This window comes from Salmo salar, chromosome ssa13 (genome assembly GCF_905237065.1).
Source record: "Salmo salar chromosome ssa13, Ssal_v3.1, whole genome shotgun sequence".
NCBI classification, from domain to species: Eukaryota; Metazoa; Chordata; class Actinopteri; order Salmoniformes; family Salmonidae; genus Salmo; species Salmo salar.
The window spans coordinates 90,512,208-90,536,278 of record NC_059454.1 but is presented as its reverse complement, the minus strand read 5'-3'; the positions used below and the strand labels follow the sequence as shown (position 1 = coordinate 90,536,278).

The 24,071-nt window shown below is 42.8% G+C and overlaps 1 protein-coding gene and 1 pseudogene across 1 annotated transcript in view; one reads left to right on the top strand and one right to left on the bottom strand.

The window, feature by feature from the left end:
• Nucleotides 1-24,071, bottom strand: part of LOC106568239 (anthrax toxin receptor 1-like) — a 47,746-nt pseudogene that overhangs the window by 20,425 nt on the left and 3,250 nt on the right.
• The window catches only part of LOC106568237 (AP2-associated protein kinase 1), a 110,094-nt gene that overhangs the window by 83,697 nt on the left and 2,326 nt on the right, over nt 1-24,071 (top strand). The gene's annotated exons all lie outside the window — the stretch shown is intronic.

Genomic DNA, 24,071 nt, shown 5'->3' with positions numbered 1-24,071 from the left:
TTGATTAGATGTTCAGGAATCTTATGGCTTGGGAGTAGAAGCTGTTTAGAAGCCTCTTGAAACTAGACTTGGCGCTCCGGTACCGCTTGCCGTGCGGTAGCAGGGAGAACAGTCTATGACTAGGGTGGCTGGAGTCTTTGACATTTTTTAGGGCCTTCCTCTGACACCGCCTGGTATAGAGGTCCTGCATTGCAGGAAGCTTGGCCCCAGTGATGTACTGGGCCGTACGCACTACCCTCTATAGTGCCTTGCGGTCGGAGGCCGAACAGTTGCCATACCAGGAAGTGATGCAACCAGTCAGGATGTTCTCGATGGTGCAGCTGTAGAGCCTTTTGAGGATTTGAGGACCCATGCCAAATCTTTTCAGTCTCCTGAGGGGAAATAGGTTTTGTCGTGCCCTCTTCACGACTGTCTTAGTGTGCTTGGACCATGTTCGTTTGTTGGTGATGTGGACACCAAGGAACTTGGAGCTCTCAACCTGCTCCACTACAGCCCTGTCGATGAGAATGGGGGTCTGCTTGGTCCTCCTTTTCCTGTAGTCCACAATCATCTCCTTAGTCTTGATCACGTTGAGGGAGAGATTATTGTCCTGGCACCACACAGCCAGGTCTCTGATCTCCTCCCTATATGCTGTCTCGTCATTGTTTGTGATCAGGCCTACCACTGTTGTCATCTGCAAACTTAATGATGGTGATGGAGTCATGCCTGGCCTTGCAGTCACGAGTGAACAGAGAGTACAGGAGGGGACTGAGCACACACCCATGAGGGGCCCCCGTGTTGAGGATCAGCGTGGCTGATGTGTTGTTACCTACCCTTACCATCTGGGGGCGGCCCGTCAGGAAGTCCAGGATCCAGTTGCAGAGGGAGGTGTTTAGTCCCAGGGTCCTTAGCTTAGTGATGAGCTTTGAGGGCACTATGGTGTTGAACGCTGAGCTGTAGTCAGTGAATAGCATTCTCACATAGGTGTTCCTTTTGTCCAGGTGTGAAAGGGCAGTGTGGAGTGCAATCGCGATTGCATCATCTGTGGATCTGTTTGGGCGGTATGCTTAAAACATGTTGGGATTACAGTCTCAGACAGGGAGAGGTTGAAAATGTCAGTGAAGACACTTGCCAGTTCGTTAGCGCATGCTCGGAGTACACGTCCTGGTAATCCGTATGGCCCTGCGGCCTTGTGAATGTTGACCTGTTTAAAGGTCTTACTCACATTGGCTGCGGAGGGCGTGATCACACAGTTGTCGGGAACAGATGATGCTCTCATGCATGCTTCAGTGTTACTAGCCTCAAAGCGAGCATAGAAGTAATTTAGCTTGTCTGGTAGGCTTGTCACTGGGCAGCTCTCGGCTGTGCTTCCCTTTGTAGTCTGTAATAGTTTTCAAGCCCTGCCACATCTGACGTGCATGGGAGCCCGTGTAGTACGATTCAATCTTAGTCTTGTATCGAAGCTTTGCTTGTTTGATGGTTCGTCGGAGGGCATAGCGGGATTTCTTATTAGCTTCTGGGTTAGACTCCCGCTCCTTGAAAGCGGCTGCTCTACCCTTTAGCTCAGTGCAGACGTTGCCTGTAATCCATGTCTTCTGGTTGGGGTATGTACGTACAGTCACTGTGGGGACGAAGTAATCGGTGCACTTGATTGATGAAGCCAGTGACTGATGTGGTGTACTCTTCAATGCCATCGGAAGAATCCCAGAACATATTCCAGTCTGTGCTAGCAAAACAGACCTGCATCTTAGCATCTGCTTCATCAGAACACTTTTTTTATTGACCGCGTCACTGGTGCTTCCTGCTTTAATTTTTGCTTGTAAGCAGGAATCAGGAGGATAGAATTATGGTTAGATTTGCCAAATGGAGGGTGAGGGAGAGCTTTGTATGCGTCTCTGTGTGTGGAGTAAAGGTGGTCTAGAGTCTTCCCTCTTGTTGCACATTTAACATGCCGATAGAAATTTGGTAAAACGGATTTAAGATTCCCTGCATTAAAGTCCCAAGCCACTAGGAGCGCCGCCTCTGGATGAGCGTTTTCCTGTTTGCTGATGGCAGTATACAGCTCATTGAGTGCGGTCTTAGTGTCAGTATCGGTCTGTGGTGGTATATAGACAGCTATGAAAAATACAGATAAACTCTCTATGTAGAAAGTGTGGTCTACAGCATATCATGAAAAACTCTACCTCAGGTGAGCAAAACCTTGAGACTTCCTTAGATATCGGGTACCAGCTGTTGTTTACAAATATACATAGACTTTCTCCCCTTGTCTTACCAGAGGCTGCTGTTCTATCCTGCCGATACAGTGTATTACCCGCCAGCTGTATGTTATTCATGTCGTCGTTCAGCCACGACTCGGTGAAACATAAGATATTATGGTTTTTAATGTCCTGTTGGTAGGATATACGTGCTTTTAGTTTGTCCAATTTATTATCCAGCGACTGTACGTTGGCCAATAGTAGGGATGGCAACAGCAGATTAGCCACTCGTCGGCGGATCCTCACAAGGCACCCGATCTCCTTCCGCGATATCTTTTCCGTCTGTTTCTCCTGTGAATGACAGGGATGAGGGCCTGTTCGGGTGTCTGGAGTAAATCCCTCTCGTCCGACTCATTAAAGACAAATTCTTCATCCAGTTCAAGGTGAGTAATCACTGTTCTGATTTCCAGAAGAGACTGTAGCAGCAGCATTATGTACAAAATAAGTGACAAACAATGCGAAAAAACGAACAAAATAGCACTGTTGGTTATCAGCCATTTTCTCCGGCGCCAAAGTCTTATTGGGTATGTAGTTACAAGCTTGGCACACCTGTATTTGGGGAGTTTCTCCCATTCTTCTCTGCAGATCCTCTCAAGCTCTGTCAGGTTGGATGGCGAGTGTCACTGTACAGATATTTTCAGGTCTCTCCAGAGATGTTCGATCGCGTTTGATTGAGTGGCTGGGTCACTCAAGGACATTTAGAGACTTGTCCCGAAGCCATTCCTACATTGTCTTGGCTGTGTGCTTAGGGTTGTTGTCCTGTTGGAGGTGAACCTTTCTCAAACGAGACACTCTAATGTACTTGTCCTCTTGCTCAGTTGTGCACCGGAGCCTCCCACTCTTCTTTCTATTCTGGTTAGAGCCAGTTTGTGCTGTTCAGTGAAGGGAGTAGTAAACAGCGTTGTACGAGAACTTCAGTTTCTTGGCAACTTCTTGCATGGAATAGACTTCATTTCTCAGAACAAGATTAGACTGACGAGTTTTAGAAGAAAGGTCTTTGTTTCTGGCCATTTTGAGCCTGTAATTGAACCAACAAACGGTGATGCTCCTAATACTTACCTAGTATAAAATGTTGAATTTGTACCTTGGAAACAACATCAGATCTTCAACGTAATATTCTTGATAAGAAAAAAACTATAGGCTGGCAGCACCTCCTACTGGAGAGTTGATCAACTGTGCATTTGGAAAGCATTCCGACCCCTTGACTTATTCCACTTTGTTACGTTACAGCATAATTCTAAAATGGATTAAAAATATACACTACCGTTCAAAAGTTTGGGGTCACTTAGAAATGTCCTTGTTGTTGAAAGAAAAGCACACTTTTTGTCCATTAAAATAACATCCAATTGATCAGAAATACAGTGTAGACATTGTTAATGTTGTAAATTACTTTGTAGCTGGAAACGGCTGATTTTTATGGAATATCTACATAGGCGTACAGAGGCCCATTATCAGCAACCATCACTCCTGTGTTCCAATGGCATGTTGTGTTAGCTAATCCAAGTTTATCATTTTAAAAGGCTAATTGATCATTAGAAAACCCTTTTGCAATTATGTTAGCACAGCTGAAAACTTGTTTTGATTAAAGAAGCAATACAACGAGCCTCCTTTATACAAGGTTTGTCTATGTTTAAAATTGGTTATTCTGGAACTACAACAGAGGAGCTAATACACCACTCACCTCCTGCACAGATACTAGAGGGCTCTGCTGCCAAGATCTCGATGCATGATCTCTTCAGGATCTGAGTGAAGGGAGAAGAGCAAGAGAGAGAGAAACAGGGAGAAGGCGATGGTTAATGGTGAAGGAGGGAAGCAGCACTACTGGAAACGTAAATCTGTTAGAGTTAGAGCTGTTGAGGCCTCCTGAGTGGCACAGCGGTCTAAGGCACTGCATCGCAGTGCTTGAGGCGTCACTACAGACCCGGGTTCGATCCCAGGCTGTGTCACAACCGGCCGTGACCGGGAGTCCCATAGGGCGGCGCACAATTGGCCCAGCGTTGTCCGGGTTAGGGGAGAGTTTGACTTGGGGCCTTTACTTGGCTCATCGCGCTCTAGTGACTCCTTGTGGTGGGCTGGGTGCTTGCAGGCTGACCTCGGTTGTCAGTTGAACAGTGGCTTCCGGGTTATGCGGGGTGGGTGTTAAGGAGCGCGGTTTGGCGGATCATGTTTCGGAGGACGCATGACTCGACCTTCGCCTCTCCCGAGCTCGTAGGGGAGTTGCAGCGATGAGACAAGATCGTAATTGGATATGACAAAGAAAATTAAATTAAAAGACAAACACAAAAAGAGTTAGAGCTGTTGAAAGTATGTAAACCTTAGACCATGGTATACTTTCAACAGTGTTGAAAACATACCTTACAATAGTGAACAGGTGTTTGCATCATTCTACCAACCCCAACAACATTGCCCTTACTGAATCAATGACTCCTTGCAGTGCCTCAAAGCCATCATTCACAGGGAAGACATGGTCCTTACTGTCGGCTATTGTCCAAAGCTAGGGAGTGAGGAGAATTCTAATTCAATAACAGTGTAATAACAATAATAATCCCCTGCTCACAACAGAAACATGTGAACGTGGCTCACCTGGGTTTCGTTGAAGTCTTTTACTCCCACGCAGTAGACTGAGGCGCCCAGTTGACGCGATCGGCTGGCCTAGTTTTCAAAAGGGTCACACAAATAGACATGAAAGTTATTTCATAACTCTATATTGTCCAAAGTAGAGAGAACTTCATGTCTGGTGTTCGATATATAGAAAACCAATACAACACAGTGTATAAAGGTGTCTCCATAAAGGATGAGCCTTGATTCTATGAAGCCTCTATGGAAGGCATGCACGACAGATTTGGGGGTTTTCTCCAGCCATCTCAGGTTGTGCAGGTATTTAGTCTTGAGTCATGACTGACACATGGAGACAAAGATATCCAAGTTTTCTCCAAAGCAGAGTTTGCGGTCTATAATGATGCAGGCATTTTTGTAGCAGTCCACTCAATCGATTGCTTTGGTTAAATCTTGTGCTTTCATGGCCATAACCAGTCTGAGATTTAGTGAGGTCCCCGGACAGGGTGAATTTTAAGAAAGATGGAGCTCATTTACTGAATTTATATACAGTTTATAAACTATACAATGCTATTGGGAGAACAGCAAAAACAAGCAAAAATGACTGCAGCCATTATCACCTTGGCTGCTGTACAGTGAGGGAAAAAAGTATTTGATCCCCTGCTGATTTTGTATGTTTGCCCACTGACAAAGAAATGATCAGTCTATAATTTTAATGGTAGGTTTATTTGAACAGTGAGAGACAGAATAACAACAAAAAAATCCAGAAACGCATGTCAAAAATGTTATAAATTGATTTGCATTTTAACGAGGGAAATAAGTATTTGACCCCTCTGCAAAACATTTGTATTTATTTTATTTATTTCACCTTTATTTAACCAGGTAGGCTAGTTGAGAACAAGCTCTCATTTGCAACTGCGACCTGGCCAAGATAAAGCATAGCAGTTAGACACTTACACATGGAATGAACAAAACATACAGTCAATAATACAGTAGAAAAAAAGAAAACAAAAACTATATATACAGTGAGTGCAAATTAGGTAAAATAAGGGAATTAAGGCAATAAATAGGCCATGGTGGCAAAGTAATTACAATATGGCAATTAAACACTGGAATGGTAGATGTGCAAAAGATGGATGTGCAAGTAGAGATACTGGGGTGCAAAAGGAGCAGAATAAATAAATACAGTAAGTGGGTTTGGCGACGAGTATGAAGTGAAGGCCAGCCAACGAGAGTGTATAGGTCGCAATGGTGGGTAGTGTATGGGGCTTTGGTAACAAAATGGATCGCACTGTGATAGACTAAATCCAGTTTGTTGAGTAGAGTGTTGGAGGCTATTTTATAAATGACATCGCCGAAGTCGAGGATCGGTAGGATGGTCAGTTTTACGAGGGTATGTTTGGCAGCATGAGTGAAGGATGCTTTGTTGTGAAATAGGAAGCCGATTCTAGATTTAATTTTGGATTGGAGATGCTTAATGAGTCTGGAAGGAGAGTTTACAGTCTAGCCAGACACCCAGGTAGTTGTAGTTATCCACGTATTCTAAGTCAGAGCCGTCCAGAGTAGTGATGCTGGATGGGCGGGCAGGTGCGGGCAATGATCGGTTGAATAGCATGCATTTAGTTTTATTTGCGTTTAAGAGCAGTTGGAGGCCACAGAAGGAGAGTTGAATGGCATTGAAGCTCGTCTGGAGGTTAGTTAACACAGTGTCCAAAGAAGGGCCAGAAGTATACAGAATGGTGTCGTCTGTGTAGAGGTGGATCAGAGAATCACCAGCAGCAAGAGCGACATCATTGATGTATACAGAGAAGAGAGTCGGCCCAAGAATTGAACCCTGTGGCATCCCCATAGAGACTGCCAGAGGTCCGGACAATAGGCCCTCCGATTTGACACACTGAACTCTATCAGAGAAGTAGTTGGTGAATCAGGCGAGGCAATCATTTGAGAAAACAAGGCTGTTGAGTCTTCCAATAAGAATGTGGTGATTGACAGAGTCGAAAGCCTTGGCCAGGTCGATGAATACGGCTGCACAGTAATGTCTCTTATCGATGGCGGTTATGATATCGTTAAGGACCTTGAGCGTGGCTGAGGTGCACCCATGACCGGCTCTGAAACCAGATTGCATAGCGGAGAAGGTACGGTGTGATTCAAAATGGTCGGTAATCTGTTTGTTAACTTGCTTTCGAAGACCTTAGAGATGCAGGGTAGGATAGATATAGGTCTGTAGCAGTTTGGGTCTAGAGTAAAAGGAGCAGATTTCTGGGCACAGTAGAATAGATTCAAGGCATAATGTACAGACAAAGGTATAGTAGGATGTGAATACAGTGGGGGTAAACCTGTGCATATAGTGATAATGAAAGAGATATTGTCTCTAGAAATAGCATTTAAACCAGGTGATGTCACTGCATGTATGGGAGGTGGAACTAAATTGTTAGCCGAGGCATTGTGAGCAGTGCTAGAGGCTCTACAGTGAAATAAAACAATAGTTACAAACCAAAACATCAATGGACAAGGCATGGTGGCGTTAGGGAGAGGCATGCGTAGCCGGGTGATCATAAGAGTCCAGTGCGTGGCTTCAGGCAGCTAGCGGCGGGCTAGCAGGCTAAGAGAAAGGCCTTAGAGGTGCGACGCGACGGAGGAAAGACATGACTTAATACTTGGTGGCAAAACCCTTGTTGGCAATCACAGAGGTTAGACGTTTCTTGTAGTTGGCCACCAGATTTGCACACATCTCAGGAGGGATTTTGTCCCACTCCTCTTTGCAGATCTTCTCCAAGTCATTAAGGTTTCGAGGCTGACATTTGGCAACTCGAACCTTCAGCTCCCTCCACAGATTTTCTATGGGATTAAGGTCTGGAGACTGGCTAGGCCACTCAAGGACCTTAATGTGTTTCTTCTTGAGCCACTCCTTTGTTGCCTTGGCCGTGTGTTTTGTGTCATTGTCATGCTGGAATACCCATCCACGACCCATTTTCAATGCCCTGGCTGAGGGAAGGAGGTTCCCCACCCAAGATATGACGGTACATGGCCCGTCCATCGTCCCTTTGATGCGGTGAAGTTGCCCTGTCCCCTTAGCAGAAAAACACCCCCAAAGCATAATGTTTCCACCTCCATGTTTGACGGTGGCAATGGTGTTCTTGGGGTCATAGGCAGCATTCCTCCTCCTCCAAACACGGCGAGTTGAGTTGATGCCAAAGAGCTCCATTTCGGTCTCATCATTTAGATGTTCATTGGCAAACTTCAGACGGGCATGTATATGTGCTTTCTTGAGCAGGGGGACCTTGCGGGCGCTGCAGGGTTTCAGTCCTTCACGGCGTAGTGTGTTACCAATTGTTTTCTTGGTGACTATGGTCCCAGCTGCCTTGAGAACATTGACAAGATCCTCCCGTGTAGTTCTGGGCTGATTCCTCACCGTTCTCATGATCATTGCAACTCCACGAGGTGAGATCTTGCATGGAGCCCCAGGCCGAGGGAGATTGACAGTTATTTTGTGTTTCTTCCATTTGTGAATAATCGCACCAACTGTTGTCACCTTCTCACCAAGCTGCTTGGCGATGGTCTTGCAGCCCATTCCAGCCTTGTGTAGGTCTACAATCTTGTCCCTGACATCCTTGGAGAGCTCTTTGGTCTTGGCCATGGTGGAGAGTTTGGAATCTGATTGATTGCTTTTGTGGACAGGTGTCTTTTATACAGGTAACAAACTGAGATTAGGAGCACTCCCTTTAAGAGTGTGCTCCTAATCTCAGCTCGTTACCTGTATAAAAGACACCTGGGAGCCAGAAATCTTTCTGATTGAGAGGGGGTCAAATACTTATTTCCCACATTAAAATGCAAATCAATTTATAACATTTTTGACATGCGTTTTTCTGGATTTTTTTGTTATTCTGTCTCTCACTGTTCAAATAAACTTACCATTAAAATTATAGACTGATTATTTCTTTGTCAGTGGGCAAACGTACAAAATCAGCAGGGGATCAAATACTTTTTTCCCTCACTGTAGGTTCATTCACCTTAGTCGATCTACAAACACATAGCCTATTAGCTATACAATTAGCCGCTACACATTATCTCAGCACCAGGATTAAAAACTGTAGAGATACAGTAGATATTGCCAATAGTCCAAAACCAATATTTATCTCACCTCTCTCTCTGCCAGATCAAACTGATTCTCCCTCAGTTCGCCATCTGTCAAGGCAATGATGACACTGGCCGTACGGAAACCTGATGGACCAGGACAAATGACTTACAAGACAATAGAGCAGAACAAAATACATCTCCTCAGAACACAGACTGTACTGTCTATCTGTCTCTGAAGGTGAAGATAATAATTGGATAATTCATTCTATTACCTCTGATAGCATAAATTGGGTTCAATGGGTTTTATTTGTACTGTTTTGTGTCTGCTTATGACATAAAGAGAGCCAGAGTTCTACCCAAATGATTTATTCCAAGTGCAAAAAAACAAGAATAATCTACTCACTGTCACCAGCATAGTAGATTTGTTCGCTGGCCTGGAGGAGTAGATAGAAGAAGCAGAATGTTTAGAAGGATACTTTATTGATCAATATGAGACAGCAATTTGTCTTCTGCTTTTACCTATAGATAGATAAGGTTATTTGAACATAAAAATATGTTTTTGTAATTTTTGCAGAAGGATGTCTAGCTGTTCCCCAGTTACCTTCAGCTACTGGTCTCCAATCCATTACTCACCCTTTGGAACCCTTTGTGCATAAAAGTGTCTCCCCCAGGATGCACCATGCGGAGCTCTTCCAGGCCTGCCCGAATCTGCTCCCTGCTCACACACAACCACAATATACCATTGGTACCGTCAGTGTATCATGTGGGCAGTACCCCCGTAATAGAAAGATTGACACACAGTACCCTCCACAAAACAATTGACCAATGAGTAAAATGGGCAGATCATTAAAAGTGTTGTATTATGAGGGGTTTATGTCTTGCCTGTCTTCTGTTAGTTTCATCAGGATCCGTCCCTCTGTAGAAAATACAATGAAGGACATCCGCAGCTGAGGGCTAGAGAGAAAGAGATACAGGAAATACTTGAGTAAATAAGGGACACAACGTATATTGAAAGCAGGTGCTTCCACACAGTTGTGGTTCCTGAGTTAATTAAGTAATGAACATCCCATCATGCTTAGGGTCATGTATAATAATGCTGGGCAGGCCATTATTTTGGATACAATGGCTATGCCCCCATCCACAGGGCACGAGGGGTCACTGACTGGTTTGATGAGCTTGAAAATGATGTTAACCATATGCCATGGCCGTCTCAGACACCAGATCACAACCCAATTGAAAGGTTATGGGAGATTCTGGAATGGCGCCTAAGACAGCGTTTTCCACCACCGTCAACAAAACACCAAATGGAGTTTCTCCAATAGAGTTCTAGACACTTGTAGAATCTATGTCAATGTGCAATGAAGCTGTTCTGGCTTGTTAAGCCCTATTAAGACACTTTATTTTGGGGTTTCCTTTATTTTGCCAGTTACATGTAGCTGGGAGGGTATTTCCACAGTTGACAGACATAATCTCTCTTTATGTATGTTGCTGTCTTGTCCAAATACTTTGTGCAAAAACATGTCTGTTTATATCCTTACTGGAATTGATACATCCTTACTGGCCAGTATACATTAATTTAGCTCTCTGGGACTTGTAGTGGTATCTGGGTAACAATCCAGGCAATACTGTACCTTATGAATTTATGAGCCAGGTGATCAACAAAGTAATAGATCTCATTCCAGTGGTGCTGCACACTCCCGGACCTAAAAGAAAGGTTTAAAGATGTCTGTCATTGTGGTGGAGCTGTTAAAAGGGCCCTTACAGATACCACGATTGACCTGTCCACAAACCAATCGCTGCTTCCATGTGTCCTCCAATCAGCTCACCCTACAGGGCGTTAGCTAATGATAATGCGTTATCCTGCTCAGATGTTACATAATGTGTTATCCTGCTCAGATGTTAAATGCATCAACCAATTTTATAAACTGGTGTAACGGTTGTCGTCGGGAATAGAGGACCAAAACGCAGCAGGAATGTGGATGCTCATCTTGTATTTATTTTTAAATAAAGAGAACACCAAAATAAAAAAAACGAAGAACTCACGAACAACAAAACAGTCTTGTCAGGCTCACACATGCAAAACAAGAAACAATCTCCCACAACACTACACCAAACAAACAATTACCCATATATAGGACTCTCAATCAGAGGCAACGAGAAAGCACCTGCCTCCAATTGAGAGTCCAACCCCCCATTAACCTACACATAGAAATACCCCAAATCAGAAAGAACATAGAAATACAAAACATAGAACAGACCAAAAAAAAACAGAACTAATAAATCAAACACCCTACTACATAAATCACCACCCTGAACCACATAAACAAAATACCCTCTGCCACGTCCTGACCAAACTATAATAACAAATAACCCTTATACTGGTCAGGACGTGACAACTGCGTGGTTCGAGCCCTGAATGCTGATTGGTTGAAAGCCGTGGTATATCGCGGGTATAACAAAACATTTATTTGTACTGTTCTAATTACTGTATGTTGCTATCCAGTTTATAAAAGCAATAAGGCACCTCTTGGTTTTGTGGTATACTGTATGGCCAATATACCATGGCTAAGGGCCGTATCCAGGCACTCCTTGTTGCATCGTGCGTAAAGTATGTACAGTGGGGGGGAAAAGTATTTGATCCCCTGCTGATTTTGTATGTTTGCCCACTGATAAAGAAAGGATCAGTCTATAATTTTAATGGTAGGTTTATTTGAACAGTGAGAGACAGAATAACAACAAAAATATCCAGAAAAACGCATGTCAAAAATGTTATAAATTGATTTGCAGTTTAATGAGGAAAATAAGTATTTGACCCCCTCTCAATCAGAAAGATTTCTGGCTCCCAGGTGTCTTTTATATAGGTAACGAGCTGAGATTAGGAGCACACTCTTAAAGGGAGTGTTCCTAACCGCAGCTTGTAACCTGTAAAAAAGACACAGGTCCACAGAAGCAATCAATAAATCAGATTCCAAACTCTCCACCATGGCCCAAGACCAAAGAGCTCTCCAAGGATGTCAGGGACAAGATTGTAGACCTACACAAGGCTGGAATGGGCTACAAGACCATCACCAAGCAGCTTGGTGAGAAGGTGACAACATTTGGTGCGATTATTCGCTAATGGAAGAAAAACAAAAGAACTGTCAATATCCCTCGGCCTGGGGCTCCATGCAAGATCTCACCTCGTGGGTTTGCAATGATCATGAGAACGGTGAGGAATCAGCCCAGAACTACACGGGAGGTTCTTGTCAATGATCTCAAGGCAGCTGGGACCATTGTCACCAAGAAAACAATTGGTAACACACTACGCCGTGAAGGACTGAAATCCTGCAGCGCCCACAAGGTCTGAAGTTTGCCAATGAACATCTGAATGATTCAGAGGACAACTGGTGAAAGTGTTGTGGTCAGATGAGACCAAAATGAAGCTCTTTGGCATCAACTCAACTCGCCGTGTTTGGAGGAGGAGGAATGCTGCCTATGACCCCAAGAACACCATCTCCACCGTCAAACATGGAGGTGGAAACATTATGCTTTGGGGGTGTTTTTCTGTTAAGGGGACAGGACAACTTCATCGCATCATTTGACGGGGCCATGTACTGTCAAATCCTGGGTGAGAACCTCCTTCCCTCAGCCAGGGGATTGAAAATGGGTCGTGGATGGGTATTCCAGCATGACAATGACCCAAAACGCACGGCCAAGGCAACAAAGGAGTGGCTCAAGAAGAAGTACATTAAGGTCCTGGAGTGGCCTAGCCAGTCTCCAGACCTTAATCCCATAGAAAATCTGTGGAGGGAGCTGAAGGTTCGAGTTGCCAAACGTCAGCCTCGAAACCTTAATGACTTGGAGAAGATCTGCAAAGAGGAGTGGGACAAAATCCCTCCTGAGATGTGTGCAAACCTGGTGGCCAACTACAAGAAACGTCTAAACTCTGTGAATGCCAACAAGGGTTTGCCACCAAGTACTAAGTCATGTTTTGCAGAGGGGTCAAATACTTATTTCCCTCATTAAAATGGAAATCATTTTATAACATTTTTGACATGCGTTTTTCTGGATTTTTTTGTTGTTATCCTGTCTCTCAATGTTCATATAAACCTACCATTAAAATTATAGACTGATCATTTCTTTGTAAGTGGGCAAACGTACAAAATCAGCAGGGGATCAAATACTTTTTTCCCCCACTGTAAGTAAAAGTATGAAGAATTTAAAATTCCTTATATTATGCAAACCAGACGGCACAATTTTCTTGTTTTTTTTTATTTACTTACGGATAGCCAGGGTCACACCCCAACATCATTTAAAAACAAAGCATTTGTGTTTAGTAAGTCTGTCAGATCAGAGGCAGTAGGGATGACCAGGGATGTTCTCTTGATAAGTGTGCGAATTGGACCATTTTCTGTCCTGCTAAGCATTCAAAATGTAACGAGTACTTTTGCATGTCAGGGAATATGTATGGAGTAAAAAGTACATAATTTTCTTTACGAGTGTAGTGAAGTAAAAGTTGTCAAAAATATAAATAGTAAAGTACAGATACCCCCCAAAACTACTTAAGTAGTACTTTATAATAGTTTACAACACTGGTAATGACATAGTTACGGATATAAAACAACAGAGCCTGACAATATTGTTTTTTCCCCCACCTTTCACTGACACAGAGGATACTGTGTACTTCCTTTACTTTTTCATTTAGACCGCAGACGTTGTAGAATAAGTATTTTTATCCTCTCTGGGGTTTTACTTTGAATGCATGCCATACACATTCCATTATGATTGACTTCTATCAGGAAATCTTTTCAGAATCACAATCAAAGGCAGTTTGAGTGAAGAGAATGGGCCAGACGCAGTGTACAGCTCCAACACATTATCTTAGCCCTTACTTCTATGTAGAACCAGCAGAAAGAGGATTTTGGCCAGTACGAAAATTTGTGCACTCACTACTGTGCACTCACTAAGTTTGTGCACTAAGTTTGAAATATTTGTGCACTCACTAAGTCACTCTGCGTAAGAGCGTTGCCTAAATGACTAAAATGTTTTAAAAAAGAATAATGCGTGTGCGAGAAATAGGGAAAGTGAGAGCGAGAGAAAGAGTGTGCACTAATGTAATACCTTTTTATAGAAATATGTTTTTTCTCAAGTGGGTCGTTCTTAAATTGAGGTGGCATTTGGGCATGGCATTTTGGAATATTCCCATTCTATATCAACTAATATGGCAGCTTAATGGCTTTAAATGGTCCCGCTTTAAATTACGTGCAGCTTATAAAGGCTACATAAAGCCTTCATAAACACTACATAAATGTGATACAAATCATCCCTAACCATGTGTCAAGCTTTATAACTGTTGGTTAAGGTCATAACTGTGTGACATAACCATCCATGTCAAATGTGACATAACCCACTATGTCAAATATGACATAAACCTGTGCTTTATAAAGGGTGGCATAAGCACCACTTTTAATAAAAGCATCTGCTAAATTGTATACATTATATTTCACTAAAACATTTCTAGGATGGCCCAATCTCTTTCCCTCTTGGGTACATAGTCAATACACACATTCTAAAGTTCAGTCATGCACAGAAAAACATGTTGGTATGACCTTTTAAAATCAGTTTTTTATTTTTTACCTACTTCAGTTTTTTCCCACAATTCCCTTTTTCTTGCTTTTGTTATTTCTTGCTTTTGATATCTACATTTTTTTCAGGTTTTCCCCCCATTTTGTTCAATATTTTTTTCTGTGTTCACAACAATGCATAAACCACATCAGGGGATGACTTTTGAGGTCTGGGAAAAATCTAAGAAACACTTTGTTTGGTTAGCAGGTTTTCCGTAGTGCGGCAAGCGCACGTGATGTGATTCGGCTGCAATAGAATGGGTGGAGTAAAAAGCCAGCAACACATTTATTTGACCTTGGAACATGTTTAAAACCCCAAATTGAATGCAAATGTCACTTAAATATGAACAAATATGAATCATTGTTAATGTTTAGACTATTTTTCATTAATGGTTATTGACATCTTTCTGCTATTACGTGGGGGACTTTTATGTTGAAACTTTTAGAAATTCTGTGGCCCGGAAGTACATTTTTAGTGTTGCTGACGAGACACTGATCATGTGATTAGTTTGCAAATCAAATGCCCCACTTGTGCTGCCACAAGTGGGGCAAAACAAGTGAGTTAACCTTTTATTTATTGTCATTTCAATTTGTTTGTAGTAGCCAAGTGTTAAGTTAGATTACATACTGTAGCTACCTTAGCCGCTATTTCAAGTAATTTCCATGACTTCACAACAATTGCTAACTAGCCAAAATTTAGCTAGCTAACAGGCTCAGCTTAAATACAAATCCCCCAGCCATGTCTCATAGTCACATCATGAGATTTGTAAATGAAAGAGGAATATAATAAAATGAATTGAATGGAGTTTCCCATATTCCCATTTAGAGTTTCTGGCGCAGCACAGAAAGGCACTTATCCAGACAGTGTGACAAAGGCAGTTCCTAACAGACTTGTTAACTTTCTTTGTTGTTACTTTTAAGATTGGAATCAACATACAGTACCTCCAGGAGGAAGAGAGAGAAGAACCAACCTATTTGTCCACCAGCTCAGGGACAAGGTACACTATTCACAGTCCTGTGTAATGTTCAATGTAATTGCATTGCCAGACTTTTTGAAACTTCATGTATTTGTATTGTTTAAAAAATGTACAAATAAAAGGAAATGTATGGTTTAAACATGTCTTTAATGTTTATTTGTTTTAGCTGTAATAATAGCTGTAATAAGTGTTTACGCCTTTATGTATGTGTTATAAATGACCAAATGGGTCTAACTTTATAGTATGTATAGCGTCATGATATAAGGCATTTATGTATGTGTTATAAATGACCAAAGGAGTCTGACTTTAAATTAAGTATAGCGTCAGGCAATATAGTCTTTAAATCAAATCAAATTGTATCCGTCACATGCGCCGAATACAACAGGTGTAGACCTTACAGTGAAATGCTTACTTACAAGCCCTTAACCAACAATGCAGTTTTAAGAAAAATAAGTGTTAAGTAAAAATAGATAAGTAAAAAATAAAAAGAACAAATAATTAAAAAGCAGCAGTAAATAACAGTAGCAAGGCTATATACAGGGGGTACCGGTACAGAGTCAATGTGCGGGGTATGTGTTATGAATGACCGAAGGTATCTCACTTCAAACTAAGTATTACAGGGCACTACATAATTTGTCAATAAATAGGTTAACGTTCTGCTGATTTATGAAGGTTCTGTCATGATCCACAGGTTACTGTAGTGTGTGACAGGTATTTAAATGGGTTGATGGACCTGCGAAGCTTGTGTGTGTGTGTGTGTGTGTGTGTGACAGAACCAAGATGATTTGGAATAGTCCAACCTGAGATATTCCTCTTCTGTTTCCATGCTGGAGAACAGGGCTTGATTACAAGCTGTTACAAGGGTGCCAACATTTTGTGGCTGATCTTTCAGCGGGGTAGTGGGTGAATGTATCAAAGACCTGACTGGGCCCAGCACAGCACGGTATGGCTCGTTTTTGTTGTGCGTTCTGAAGAACATATAACTTGGTTGCAGAAGACACTTTCAATTTCTTTTAGGTTGGGGGCTTTCATCAAGGTAAGTGTTTCTTGGTGTAACGTCATCCCCAGGCTACACAGCTCATATAAGCCTGGGATATCAACCATTCAAAGTTGGTTTTAGTGGGAGTGACCTTAAAATTCTATAGGAGTGACATTACTGAGTAAAGTATTTGTCATTGTCACTACTTAACACAAAGTCATAATTATTGATAAATCCTTCCCATTTCCACAATTTATCTTCTTAAAATGTGATTTTAAACCTAACCCTAATTAATGAAGGCCAAGTTTGATGCGTTGGTCCACCTGACCTTCTGCGCATTTGGGCGGAAGTGTCTGGGAATGACATTAGGTGTAATGTGACTAACATGACATCACTTTAAAGCGTATACCATCCTTCAACACAACGTCACCCTTTATAAAGCACATGTTTATATTATATTCAACATAGTGGGTTATGTCACATTTGACATAGGTGATTGTCACACAATTTGCCACATTTATAGATGATTTAACACATCTATGTAGTGCCTATGAAGGCTTTATGAAGCCTGTATAAGCGGAATGTCATTTAAAGCCAGACCCTTTAAATAATTTGTACCATTGTGATAACAGTGCACCCCCATTAGGAGTAGTAGCCTAAGACCAATGATGGTAATGGCAATGAGAAGTTGGAGGTTAATGGGATTTTCTTTCTCAACACTTCCTGTTGACCGTGGAACGAGGGAGAGCTCGGTTTGTCGTTTTGAAAGTCTATTGAAAAAGTTTAGTAGCTACCTTGTGAGTTTGGATCTCGCAATGCGGTTGGCATCAGTTGCTGGGACTGCTACTATCTGTCCAATGATCCTGCAGGGCAAAGCCGGGTCTGACGAGCTGTTTGGCGTAGCAGCTAGCCTAGCTGCTAGCTAGTTGCCTATGAAGCTAGCAGGGTTTTCTTGAGGGCTTGAACGCAGCCCGTGATTAGCCATTGTGGCTGGGACCGCGGATTGTCCCAGGTTTGTGGTTGTCTAGATCCCTGCTGTTTGTTGTTGTTTTCAATCTTCCCTGCAACCTGCCCAGTCTGAAACTGGGAGGAGCAGTAACCTACTTTGCTACCATGACAAAGACCAAAGCCGGCAGGAGTACTGTTAGGGACAGTGGTGTCTCTCTATCACAAGTGAAAGATCTTTTAATCAAAAAAAATAGTTCTACAAGCAGTTGTTACAACAACAAGAAAATAGCATCAAGTGTTTGGTCCAAACACTGGAGGAGTCAACTAATAAAATAATGGACAAACTGACCAGAGAGGTCCAGGACCTGAAGAACAGTTTGCAGTTCTCCCGGGGTCAGCTCAATGAGTTTAAACAGGAGAACGGCAAGATGACAGCAAACTGTAATCATTGAGAGAGGACATCAGTTCTGTATATGAATCCATGATAACAATGATGGAGAAATCAGATTATCTCGAGGGACAATCAAGGCAGAATAACATCGTTGTGGACAGAATTGCAGAACCTCCACATGAGACCTGGACGGAAGACAAAGTGAGGGAAATGATCATGGAGAAACTGATGATGGACCACAGGAAGATTGAGTTGGAGTGTGCCCACAGGACTACAAAATCAATCACCAGACTAGGTGACAGGCCCATGCCAATAGTGGTCAAGTTCCTGAGGTTCAAGGACAAGGTAGCGTTTCTGGAAAGAGCAAAGAACTTGAGAGGAATGTATATCTGCCTCAATGAGGACTATCCTGAACCTGTGTGCCAGAAGAGGAAAGAACTTATCCCAGCCATGAAAGCTGCCTGCGCGTGTGGGGACATTGCTTACATCTGCTATGACAGGCTCATTGTCCACCCTCCCTCCCAGAAGCCTGGAAGGGATGAGAGAGCCAAGCCTATGGGTTCGTAGTTTCAAACCCGCAGCACACACACACACACTTACACACACCAACTAATTAATATATATAAACTCAGCAAAAAAAGAAACGTCCTCTCACTGTCAACTGCGATTATTTTCAGCAAACTGAACATACGATTCAACAACTGAGACATAAACTGTACAAGTTCCACAGACATGTGACTAACAGAAATGGATTAATGTGTCTCTGAACAAAGGGGGGGGGGGGGTCAAAATCAAAAGTAACAGTCCGTATCTCGCGTGGCCACCAGCTGCATTAAGTACTGCAGTGCATCTGCACCAGATTTTCCAGTTCTTGCTGTGAGAAGTTACCCCACTCTTCCACCAAGGCACCTGCAAGTTCCCGGACATTTCTGGGTTAATGGCCCTAGCCCTGACCCTCCGATCCAACAGGTCCCAGACGTGCTCGATGGGATTGAGATCTGGGCTCTTCGCTGGCCATGGCAGAACACTGACATACCTGTCTTGCAGGAAATCACTCACAGAACGAGCAGTATGGCTGGTGGCATTGTCATGCTGGAGGGTCATGTCAGGATGAGCCTGCAGGAAGGGTACCACATGAGGGAGGAGGATGTCTTCCCTGTTACGCACAGCGTTGAGATTGCCTGCAATGACAACAAGCTCAGTCCGATGATGCTGTGACACACTGTCCCAGACCATGACGGACCCTCCACCTCCAAATCAATCCCGCTCCAGAGTACAGGCCTCGGTGTAACGCTCATTCCTTTGACAATAAAAGCGAATCCGACCATCACCCCTGGTGAGACAAAACCGTGACTCGTCAGAGAAGAGCACTTTTTGCCAGTCCTGTCTGGTCCAGCGACAGTGTGTTTGTGCCCATAGGCAACGTTGTTGCCGGTGATGTCTGGAGAGGACCTGCCTTACAACAGGCCTACAAGCCTTCAGTCCAGCCTCTCTCAACCTATTGCGGACAGTCTGAGCACTTATGGAGGGATTGTGCGTTCCTGGTGTAACTCGGGCAGTTGTTGTTGCCATCCTGTACCTGTCCCGCAGGTGTGATGTTCGGATGTACCGATCCTTTGCAGGTGTTTTTACACATGGTCTGCCACTGCGAGGACGATCAGCTGTCCATCCTGTCTCCCTGTAGCACTGTCTTAGGCGTCTCACAGTACGGACATTGCAATTTATTGCCCTGGCCACATCTGCAGTCCTCATGCCTCCTCGTTCACGCAGATGAGCAGGGACCCTGGGCATCTTTCTTTTGGTGTTTTTCAGAGTCAGTAGAAAGGCCTCTTTAGTGTCTTAAGTTCATAACTGTGACCTTAATTACCTACCGTCTGTAAGCTGTTAGTGTTTTAACGACCATTCCACAGGTGCATGTTCATTCATTGTTTATTGTTCATTGAAGAAGCATGGGAAACAGTGTTTAAACCCTTTACAATGAAGATCTGTGAAGTTATTTGGAAGTTATTATTTCCAGCCTTATTCTAAAATGCATTAAATAAAACAAATTCCTCTACAACTTGATTGGAGTCCACTTGTAAATTCAATTGATTGGACATGATTTGGAAAGGCACACACCTGTTTACATAAGGTCCCACAGTTGACAGTGCATGTCAAAGCAAAGACCAAGCCATGAGGTCAAAGGAATTTTCCATAGACAGGATTGTGTCGAGGCACAGATCTGAGGAAGGGTACCAAAGCATTCCTGCAGCATTGAAGGTCCCCAAGAACACAGTGGCCATCTTCTTTAAATGGAAGAAGTTTGGAACCACCAAGACGCTTCCTAGAGCCGGCCTCACGGCCAAACTGAGCTATCTGGGGTGAAGGGCCTTGGTCAGGGGGGTGACCAAGAACCCAATGGTCACCCTGACAGAGTTCCAGAGTATCTCTGTGGAGATGGGACAACCTTCCAGAAGGACACCCATCTCTCCAGCACTCCATCAATCAGGCCTTTATGGTAGAGTGGCCAGACAGAAGCCACTCTTCAGTAAAAGGCACATCACAGCCCACTTGGAGTTTGCCAAAAGGCACCTAAAGGACTCTCAGACCATGAGAAACATGACTCTCATGTCTGATGAAACCAAGATTGAGCTCTTTGGCCTGAATGTCAAGCTTCACGTCTAGAGGAAACCTGTCATCAGCCCTATGGTGAAGCATGGTGGTGGCCACATCATGCTGTGGGGATGTGTTTCAGCGGCAGGGATTGGGAGACTAGTCAGGATTGAGGGAAAGATGAATGGAGCAAAGTACAGAGAGATCCTTGATGAACATGTGCTCCAGAGCGCTCAGGACCTCAGACTGAGGTGAAGGTTCACCTTCCAACAGGACAACAACCCTAAGCACACAGCCAAGACAATCCAGGACGGGATTCGGGACAAGTCTCTGAACGTCCTTGAGTGGCCCAGCCAGAACCCGGACTTGAAACCGATCAAATATCTCTGGACAGATCTGAAAATAGCTGTGCAGCAATGCTCCCCATCCAACCTGACAGAGCTTGAGAGGATCTGCAGAGAAGAATGGGAGAAACTCCCCAAATACAGGTGTGCCAAGCTTGTAGTGTCATACCCAAGAAGACTCGAGGCTGTAATCGCTGCCAATGGTGCTTCAGCAAAGTACTGAATAAAGGGTCTGAATACTTTATGTAAATGTGATATTTCAGTTTTAATTTCCCCAAAAAAACTAAAAACCTGTTTTGCTTTGTCATTATGGGGTATTGTGTGTAGATTGATGGATCATTGAAAAAAAAAATGCTTAGAGAAGATCTTATGTCAAATGTTATTGAAGTGTTGTGGTTGCAGGTTCACCTGGCACATAAAGCCTTTTATTTTGGGGTGTTGCTATAGGCCACCAAGTGCTAACAGTCAGTATCTAAATAATGTGTGAAATGCTTGATAGTGTGTGTGCTCTAAACAGAGAGTTCTACTTTCTTGGGGACATGAATATTGACTGTTTTTCATCAAGCTGTCCGCTCAAGAGGAAGCTTCTCACTGTAACCAGTGCCTGTAATCTGGTTCAGATTATTAATCAACATTTCAGGGTGTTTACAAAACTCTACAGGAACAAGATCATCCAGATGGTCTGATGTTATTAATTAGGAGCATCCAGACGCTGCACTTGATTCATTTATTAAATTGCTTATTCCAATTATTTATAAACATCCACCTGTTAAAAAACTGAATGTTAGAACTGTTAATGCTCTGGATTGATGAGGAATTGAAAAACTGTATTGTTGAAAGTGATGGGGCAAATTGGAGTTGCTAATAAGTCTAGCTGCACATCTAACTTACTGCTAATTGAGAAATGATGTGACGAAACTCAACAAAAAGGAGAAACTGTATTATGAAGCCAAGATCAATGATATAAAGAATGATGGGAAAAATAAACTTTGGTTTACTTTAAATTATATGTTTGGCGGAAAGACAAATTCAACTCCATCTTTCATCGAATCAATGGCTTATTCATTACAAAACCATTTAATATCAGTTATTTTAATGATTACTTTATTGGCAAAGTGGGCAAACTTAAGCAAGAAATGCCAACAACTAACAGTGAGAGCCATTGTACTCTAATGTCAAACATGTAAAGTGTGGTGTACTCTTCTATTTTTACCAATGACCTGCCACTGGCATTGAACAAAGCGTGTGTGTCCATTAACAAAGAGTTGCAGTCAGTTTTGGAATGGGTGGCCAGTAATAAACTGGTCCTGAACATCTCTAAAACTAAGAGCATTGTATTTGGTACAACTCATTCCCTAAATTCTAGACCTCAGCTGAATCTGCTAAATAATGGTGTGGCTGTTGAACAAGTTGAGGAGACTAAATTACTTGGTGTTACCTTAGATTGTAAACTGTCATGGTCAAAACATACAGTTGAAGTCGGAAGTTTACATACACCTTAGCCAAATACATTTAAACTCAGTTTTTCACAATTCCTGACATTTAATCCAAGTAAAAATTCCCTGTTTTAGGTCAGTTAGGATCACCACTTTATTTTAAGAATGTGAAATGTCAGAATAATAAGAGAGAGAACGATTTACTTCAGCTTTTATTTCTTTCATCACATTCCCAGTGGGTCATTAGTTTACATACACTCAATTAGTATTTGGTAGCATTGCCTTTAAATTGTTTAACTTGGGTCAAATGTTTCGGGTAGCCTTCCACAAGCTTCCCACTGTCACGTCCTGACCATAGAAAGCTGTTCTTTTCTATGGTAGAGTAGGTCAGGGTGTGACGGGGATTTTCTAGTTTAGTTTTTCTATGTTATGTTCTAGTTTTCTATTTCTATGTTGGGTTTTGTTTGGGATGATCTCCAATTAGAGGCAGCTGGTCATCGTTGTCTCTAATTGGAGATCATACTTAAGTAGGTGTTTTTCCCACCTGGGTTTGTCGGAGATTGTTTTTGAGTTAGTGTATGTTTCACCTCTGCGTCACGGTTTGTTGTTTTTTTGTTCTTTAGTTTATGTGTATGTATTGCATAGTTTCACAGTGAAAATAAAATGTGGAACGACACACACGCTTCACTTTGGTCCGCTCCTTCCTACGACAACTGTGACACCCACAATAAGTTGGGTTAATTTTGTCCCATTCCTCCTGACAGAGCTGGTGTAACTGAGTCAGGTTTGTAGGCCTCCTTGCTCGCACATGCTTTTTCAGTTCTGCCCACAAATTTTCTATAGGTTTGAGGTCAGGGCTTTGTGATGGCCACTCCAATACCTTGACTTTGTTGTCCATAAGTCATTTTGCCACAACTTTGGAAGTTTGCTTGGGGTCATTGTCCATTTGGAAGACCCATTTGCGACCAAGCTTCAACTTCCTGACTGATGTCTTGAGACGTTGCTTCAATATATCCACATAATTTTCCTACCTCATGATGCCATCTATTTTGTGAAGTGCACCAGTCCCTCCTACAGCAAAGCACCCCCACAACATGATGCTGCCACCCCCGTGCTTCACGGTTGGGATGGTGTTCTTCGGCTTGCAAGCATCCCCCTTTTTCCTCCAAACATAACAATGGTCATTATGTTCTAATAATTATATTTTTGTTTAATCAGACCAAAGGACATTTCTCCCAAAAAATTTGATCTTTGTCCCCATGTGCAGTTGCGAACTGTAGTCTGGCTTTTTTTATGGCGGTTTTGGAGCAGTGGCTTCTTCCTTGCTGAGCGGCCTTTCAGGTTATGTCGATATAGGACTCGTTTTACTGTGGACATAGGTACAAAAGTATCTATTTCCTCCAGCATCTTCACAAGGTCCTTTGTTGTTCTGGGATTGATTTGCACATTTCGCACCAAAGTACGTTCATCTCTAGGAGACAACACAATTCCTTCCTGAGTGGTATGACGGCTACGTGGTCCCATGGTGTTTTTAACCACGTGACAATATATATATATATTTTTTATGTAACCTTTATTTAACTAGGCAAGTCAGTTGCAATGACGGACTAGGAACAGTGGGTGAACTGCCTTGTTCAGGGGCAGAACGACAGATTTTTACCTTGTCAGATCTTGTAACCTTTCGGTTATAAGTCCAACGCTCTAACCACTAGGTTACCTGCCACCTAATAAAGAGATGCTCTGCTTTTTTGACACCACACTCCACAAAGCAAGTCCTGCAGGCTCTACTTTTATCTTATCTTGATTATTGTCCAGTCATATGGTCAAGTGCTGAAAAGAAAGACCTAGTTAAGCTGTAGCAGGCCCAGAACAGAGCGGCACGTCTTGCTCTTCATTGTAATCAGAGGGCTGATATAAATACTATGCATGCCAGT